This window comes from Hordeum vulgare, chromosome 2H (assembly GCF_904849725.1).
Source record: "Hordeum vulgare subsp. vulgare chromosome 2H, MorexV3_pseudomolecules_assembly, whole genome shotgun sequence".
In the NCBI taxonomy this organism is placed as follows: domain Eukaryota; kingdom Viridiplantae; phylum Streptophyta; class Magnoliopsida; order Poales; family Poaceae; genus Hordeum; species Hordeum vulgare.
The window spans coordinates 515,307,564-515,315,581 of NC_058519.1; the positions used below are offsets into that span (position 1 = coordinate 515,307,564).

The 8,018-nt window shown below is 42.3% G+C and overlaps 1 pseudogene; it reads right to left on the bottom strand.

Moving 5' to 3' along the window:
• Positions 1–1,493: 1,493 nt before the first annotated feature.
• LOC123428574 lies at positions 1,494–6,858 on the bottom strand (annotated as a pseudogene).
• Positions 6,859–8,018: the final 1,160 nt, after the last annotated feature.

Consider the following 8,018-nt stretch of genomic DNA (forward strand, 5'->3'; position numbering starts at 1 on the left):
CCTAGGACGGCGTCCGGGAGGCTGCTGATGATATCCGGACCAGATTCCTCTCCGTGTTCGTCTGCTCGAGGGGGCGGCCATTGCCACCCCTTGCACCTTCGACCACCACCGCACACCTAGAGGACGGCGTAGGCAGTGGAGCGTGCCTCACCCTCTTGGTGCTAGGGGCATGGCACATCTCCATCTACATTGTCGGGGTACGACAGTGATGTGCACGGTGGATCTGAAACCACGATTTAGGTCACTGCCTCTATGTCTATGACGCGTAACCCTATAGTGTCACGTCTGACATGTCGCTTGTAGAGGCACGACCGTGATTCTAGTGGAGGGGCACTCCACGTGAAACAGTACAAGAGTAGGGTGACCGATCATTAGAGGCACGTTTATATGTGCAGAAAACGCACGTCCGTGACACTTGTTCAAAAAAAATTATGTCGCTCCGTCTGTTCAAAAACAATAACGGAACATAAATGTCAAAGGTGCAGCGCCATCAGTAAAAAAGAATCATAGTTTCACATGCACGGCCATGCATTTGATGTTAATTATCAGAGGCACAGTCGTCAGGCCACGAGAGGAACCGTTTTACATGTGCATGGTTGTGCCTCAAAACAGAGTGCAAATGGCCCCAGGACAATTGTGTCGAACGTAGTGACACGAAGACACGCACGACGCTCATTATCTGCCTTGCAAAATTTTCGAGCCGGCACATTCAATGATGATGATGTCATTAGGGACATGCTGGTAACAAAAATTCCGTGCCTATGTGTTCAGCCCTCATCTTGGTCCACATTAACAAAACACACGTTCATCACGTCATTTCTACATGACCAGAAACTCTTTAAAGCATCAAGAGAAAACGACAAGAACTGGATTGATTTTAGTATAAGTTGTGATGGCTCAATGCAGACAAATAACGCAACCACTAGGAAAAATCTATTGGTCTTGTATGTCGCTTCTATACTACCATAAAACATAACTTACAACTGCACAAGAAAAAATAAGTCTTGTTGTCTCTTTCTGTCCTACACACACAAGAAAACTTAAAAGGAGACTTTGCTACAACAGATGCAACTGTTTTTTGAAGAGATCCATTCTTCTTTCCCCAAATCTACGCATCGCCGTTCTCCTATTAAAAACAATATACGGAAAAAACAAAAATTGGAATAATTCGTCATGGGTACATTTTTTGATGTACTAGGAAGGAATATTCTACGGTGCAAAATAGCGTACATTATATTATTTCTGTTCAGAACCTCTTTTTACCTTTCAATTCTTCACTCATTTTGTCTACCGGTAGAAAACAACCTACATTCCGTTCTTTCCCTTCTCAATGTAGGATGTGCACATGCTGTTGCTTCAACCATGTTTGGTTGCTGACATTTTGTGTGCCTCCCTTGAGTGATACTAGATTCTGGTGTGGTTAGAGGACTTTGCTTTCGATGCTCTGTTGTCAGTGTGGTCGTTGGCGTTGTCAGTGGCGTTGCTGGCGTTGACTATGGTGTTAACCGTCCTGGTCCCGGGATAGGAGTGCATTCTCCTTCCCCGTTTGATATTCTCGATGTTGTCGTTGGTGTAGTGGGCCATTTCATTGATCTTACGTTCTTCTCCTCCCGTGCTTTCTTCTTCTCCTCTTGAATCCTCATTTTTTCAATCACTTCCGGGTTACTAGGACAATGCGTTTTCGTATGGACCTTTGAATTGCGACGGCTGCAAATGGGTTTGCTTCTTTTTATTTTCTTCTCACAGCCAGCTTTGATTTGGTCCCCTTTTTTCGTTCTCTTTGAGCCACTCATGGGAGGGTTTTTCAGACTTGTGTCACATGGATTTTTGCTCGTGTCTGTTTCATCAGCAAGTGCAGTCATGACTTTTATTTTCATTTCTTCCATACACTCAAGTAGCACATTGTATGCTTTGTCCTTCCTGCAAGCATGTGAACATATATCGGACAACTCTGCATACACGAGACCGAATCTCATAGTTTCATCTTCTTGTGCGGTCATGCTGTCACCTTGACTTGTAGCCAGTAGTATCAAGCTATCTGACCAATTCCTGGTCCATCTGGGGATGATAAAGGATTTTGGAAGGTGTTCAACCATGCATGTCTGGTCCATAACCTTAAGTACATGGCAGCACTACATACCATCCCTCGTCATCTTCTTGCAGCTGCACGTGTATATTTCCTTTTGCTCATCCACATCTACCCTGAATTCAGACCTATCAAACTCCTCACCTGGGTAAGGTTTCCTGTCTTTATCTTGTGATGAGATCCTTTTTAAAAGGCATTGCCTACCTTTTGCTAGGTCGTGACACTTATAGTATGTGCGGTTGCGCAGCTCTAGCTGAAATTTCCTGAAAATTTCATTAGTGTATATTTCACTCGCTTCTGTTTCAAGTGGAAAATATATCTCGCGTGATGGTAACTTCTCTTCTGTCCGGTGCCTTTTCTTAACAAGCGTGGCAAGGCAATTTTGCTGGATGATAATGCACGCACCAACAAACATCGTTACGGTATCCTTGTGGTTCACATAATTTTTCCACATTGAGTTTGTGCTCTCACTACGTGTGGTCGTCGATGAGAATGGATAAAAGTAGTCCTTGAAGTAGGCTGGCACCCAGAATGTACGAAGTTCCCACAACGCATTCAGATGCATGTTTCCCTCTGCATTGTATTTTGAAATCGCTCTTTTCCACGAGCCTTCAAATTCATCTGCATTTAGTGAGTTTTTGATTATTAGATGTAACTCATCAGACATCCGTGGATGTTGCGCAAACACTGTCGCATTGTTCTCCTTCATGTTCTTCCGTATGTGCCACAAGCAGAACCTGTGCCTGGTACTCGAAAGTGCTTGCTCTATCGCCGCCTTCATCGCCTTGTCCTGGTCTGTTATTATGAACTTTGGTTCCTTTCCTCCCATTGCCTCAACAAATGTACTTAGGAGCCATTTGAATGACCCTATCGTCTCATCCTTTAAGAGGCCTATTCCAAACAGAACGGATGACCCATGGTTGTCAACCCCTATGATTGGTGCAAATGGTAAACCATATATATTCTTAGAAAATGTCGTGTCAAAAGACACAAAATCTCCGTACAGGCCATAATTCATCTTGCACAAGGAGTCTTTCCAGAACAAGCTTCGCACCATGTTCTTTCCATCGGTCTCTTCCACATGGTGAAACCTTGGCCTCTTCCTCTGCATTTCCGCAAAGAGCTTCATCGTGTCCTCGATATCTGTGTTCCTTTGTCCAGCCCTGTCCTGACATGCAATGTTGCTTATGTCAATCGTGTCAAACATAATTTCCTGCCTCGTTTTACCCATACCAGTGAAGATCTCCATGACTTTCCTTGGCTCTAGCCTTGCCTTCTGCACGACCTGGATAAAAAATTTCTCCTCGGGCCTCATGTTCTTATAGCACCTCATAAATTTCAGCATCCAGTCACACGGGTGTAACACATGGTTGTGCTCTAAGAGAACATTCCTTAAGTACCATATTCCCCTCTCTGTATCTCTTTTTTCTGTTATTTCAATGGGACAGCTTGTCCTAATCAAGCAATTGCTCCTTCTGTGCTTCACAAGTCTCTCGGTTGTTTTATTCGGACCTTCCTTTGTGCAACGGAACACTTGCTTGTCAATCTCTTGCTCGGTACCTGCTCTTCTGGTGGTTGATCGCTTCACTGAAAAACCAACCTTTCTGGCATATGTGCGGAAGAAAAAGAGGGCATCGTCCCTTGTTTTGAAATGCAACCCATCCTCCGGTTCATGTGCTTGCATCACTTCCTCAATCGACGGGAATGCGCTTCCTTTGAACATTTCATCCATTTCTTTCTCTTCTTGCGTTGCCTTCCCAATATCAATGCAGTCTAATGTGTCTCCATTGGGGTCGTCATCGTTGTCACTTGAGATATCATCCCTTTCATGACTAGGAATTAGCTCGTTTTTGACAGAGCTGTTGCAGCTCGCTTGCTTGTCAGGTGCGGGGGCACCATCACTGCTAGAGGTCCAGTCCATCACTACTTTTCGAACGTTGTTTCCTCCTCTTCTGTCATCTTCACGAATGCTGTTGTTCTCTCTTTCTATGGTACCCGTAAACCCAAGGACTTGCACTGCTTCCACCTCAACATTTTTGCTGTCGCAATAGCTGTCCCTATATACAACTTGCTTCTCTACAAGTTGTTTTCCCTTAAGGGTGGGTAAAGGAATCTTGCAGTTATTTGACTCATCTGTCGTGCTCCCTGTGAAGTCCTGCACATGAAGGTTGCAAAAAATAGATATCAGAGGCACCTGAGACATTTGCATCTTATTTTATCGTTTTGAAAGCTTTAAAACAGATGTAGAATAATGTAGCAGAATTTAGCACTAAGTTTTTGACAGGAACATACATGTTGTAACCCAGAAGCACGGATTTATGTCACGTAAGATACAAGGTTGTGAATGCACTAAAATCCACGTGCATGTGCATGTACAAGGCACAGCTGTGCTTTTCTTTGCACTATACGATCAAAGAGGCACAACCGTGCTTCTGCTTTCACTCTACAATCTAAAGCAGGATTTACATACAGAGAACATGGTCGTGTCGTCACCTTTCTTTCCTTATGTCTGCACTCCTCAGCACATCTTGGCGACATCCTCCATGCATTGGAGATTTTGTTGACACTCTTGAATGCAGTCGGAGATCCTCTGGAAGGACCTCTCATGTTGAATGCCAATAGCGATCCTTTGAAAGGACCTTGCCTCATCATATTTAAATTGTTACCAGTATATCCATTCTATTGGAGCCTTTGTTCCTGGCGTGGACTGGCGTGATCCTTGTTATTTTCCTCGCAGGCCTATGGCACACAAAAATACAGAGAAATTTTAGAGATTAAATTGGAATAACACAAGTGTTTGACATAATTATTGCTTGATCGACGTTTCTATCACCTCTCCTTTATTCTCATGCCGCAGTTCACTAAAGATTCTTCCTCTAATTGCTGAGATACTGCTTCTGTCAGTCATGCTTGATGATTCATATTTTGTGCTTTCATGGACAACATTCAATGTTCCGACATCAATGATTATTCTTTCTCAATCTTCAACACGACCCTCAGGAAAAACCACTCCATCGGATCGACTGCTCTCCACGACCTTGAAGCATTAACAATTAGGTGCACATGTGTGTACTATGAAGCATTAGCAATTTTAAAAAATAAAACATATGAAGTGTTCTTGTGTCTCAAGATTTGTAAAACATGAAGGCTGAGTGTTAAAGTTTTTTATCGTTACCTGGACTGACTGATTGGTACGGTTCCTGTGTTGCAACTCTGGATTACAAACCAATGTTCGGGAGGTTGCAGAAAAATTTACTCTACTGCCTAGAATACTCCTTTTAGCATCTGTCGGCTACACAGCTTGTTCCTGAATTGCACGCTTACCAAGCACTTGTTTCTCAACCTTGACTATATTCACCCCAGCCCGTCTGACATGTGCATGCTGAACGTCATTTGCACTCTTTTTTTTATCCACTTGCATCAGTTTCTTTTGCTTCCATATATCGATCTTTAACTGCGGAGCACATATTTGGAACAGGGACACATTTACAGAACTCAACCAAGGATTTTTTTTCTATATGTTATTGATGTCAACGGGTATAACTTTGCATTATTCAATGGTGACACATTACGCCTTGAGAGTTTATAATGCATATAAAAAAGACAAGATAGTATCGAAAATCTAAGGTTCAATAGATTTCGCTACAGATGACTCTAGTGTGATTCATTTGATGCTATTACCTTCTTTTCGTATGCCTTTGCAATATCATTTAGAGAAACACCAACATTGCTGCCCTGATCAGCTGATGCGACCTTGTACATCTGGTAGGGCAAAAGAGTAATACAAAGAGCTAACAACTGTTATACACTGCTGTTTGAACACACTCGTTTTTGTAGCTAAATGATTTATGTTTACTACAATAGAATTGATGTAATACATAATATTTTTTATTCTACATACTACAAGGGATGGTAGGCTCAAGTAAGATACTTGTGCTAATATGTCACCAGGTCATAATATAACATTAGACCTGAATGAAATAAGGTAAAAACATCCTGTTCCTGCAAAGTATCAATGTTCAAAAGCCAACACAGAACAGAGCACTTTTATTCCTCACGCACAACATTGATAATGAAATCAAACACTGTTACAAAAAAAATTATGTCCTAAAATTTCTTATGCACCCCCGTGAAGAACTACTAAGGCGGCTGGATTGTCGAATATATAACAAGGAATCGGATTTGAACTATGCCGCACACTACCTGCTGGTACGAGCAAACTGAAACTATGCTTAAAAATAAGGATATAGAAAACTAACGACAAAATCAAAGACGCGTGACCAAAACATAAAAAATAATGCGGTGAGCGTGCTAGTTCATCAGGATGGATTAAAAACGTCGAGCGGCAAAAATTAAATCTACATCGTGCATCGGGAAAACATCATGGGATGACTTGATTAAACTTTATTTGCTGGATTCCTAGAACGTTCGGACCGGATCCACTTCAATTTTGTGCGCGATCTACTTTCCATGGGTGATTTTGAATTTGAACGAGAGATAATAAAGAGGGAGAGATGCGAAGAAATAAAGAGAACATACTACTCTCTTTGTGTGCAGGAAAAGTCTTTAGTTGGACCTGAGCCGTCGTACTGACACATGGGCGCTCCAAAGTTTTCTTTGATAGACAAGTGGGGTCACTTTTCCGGCCACATCACGGAAAGAATTAGATGCAGTCGAGCCGTACTAACATGCGGGCTCTACAATGGTTGCTCTTACTAACCAGTGGGGTCGGCCGTCAATAAATTCCAGATCTCATTTCGTTCACTCCCCATCTCGAGGAGTACTATTCATAGATCTACCGAGGATTTCCTGATGATTGCTCATATAATTTCTCTCTACATCTACCTCTTCCTAAGACAAATCGTCCGCCCTCTCCCTCCACCCTGTGCACCTCGTGCTGAGGTAACAAATTACACTTTCTAGCTCCTACTTCATCCACGCAGCGCTTCGTATGTTGTTTCAATTTCTGAATGATTTTTTTTCGATCGTGCTATTCATAGTGTTACGATGAATGAAATTTCTGAATGAATAAAGCTGAATGAGAAACGCAACACGAGAGGGATGAGCGCGCGAATGAAATTTATCGTAATATTTATCGAAATCCCAGGAGTCATGGTTGCTAGTCGGGGAATCGGGGAATTACTTCCCCGTCCGTGACATGTGGTACTCATACCGTTTCGATCGTGCTATTCATGGTGTTACGATTAGTTAGAGAGGTCATTGAATATATGTAGTAGTAGTTATGATTAGTTAACTCGCAGTTAACATATTTCTCCGTGAATCTGCTAGTGGAGGTAGTGATCATAGTGTCTCATGGCCTATTATGTAGCAATGGATGGGATGGACTCCACTCCACAACTCTCAGAGACCCAGTCTTTGACTGTGGATGGCACAGAACTCATCACACAAGTTTTCATGGTCCCTAACCAACTAGAAAAGGAAAGGATAAGGACCGAGTCCAAACATACAGCGCATGAAAAGCTCGTTCAGGAGTACAGAAGGAAGAAGCAAATATCAGGACCACAGTAGGTTCTTTTTCTTAATGATTCCCATGTGTGTTGTTGCATTTTCTTTCAAAAATGAGTAAAACTCTTCTCATTTGTGTTTCCCATTCGCAAGACGTTCGTACAGAAGCCTCCGTTACGAAAGAAAGTTGCAATAGTCAAATCTATTCAATCAATACATTTCCTCAAAATTCAATTCTTGATTTTGTTTGTAGAGCTCTTAGAATGGTCGAGTATGAAGAAGATTTCAGTACAAAACTGAGCCTTAAGAAGGTCACGTCTGTTTGTGACAAGCTCACAGACGACCACAAGCAACTTGTCAGAGACATTGGCTTTGGAAACCTATTAGGGTGGTCGTGCCAAGAGCTCCCGAGATGTCTCGTTCGATGGCTTGTCCATTACTTCGACAACGACTTCAATTCTTTCAT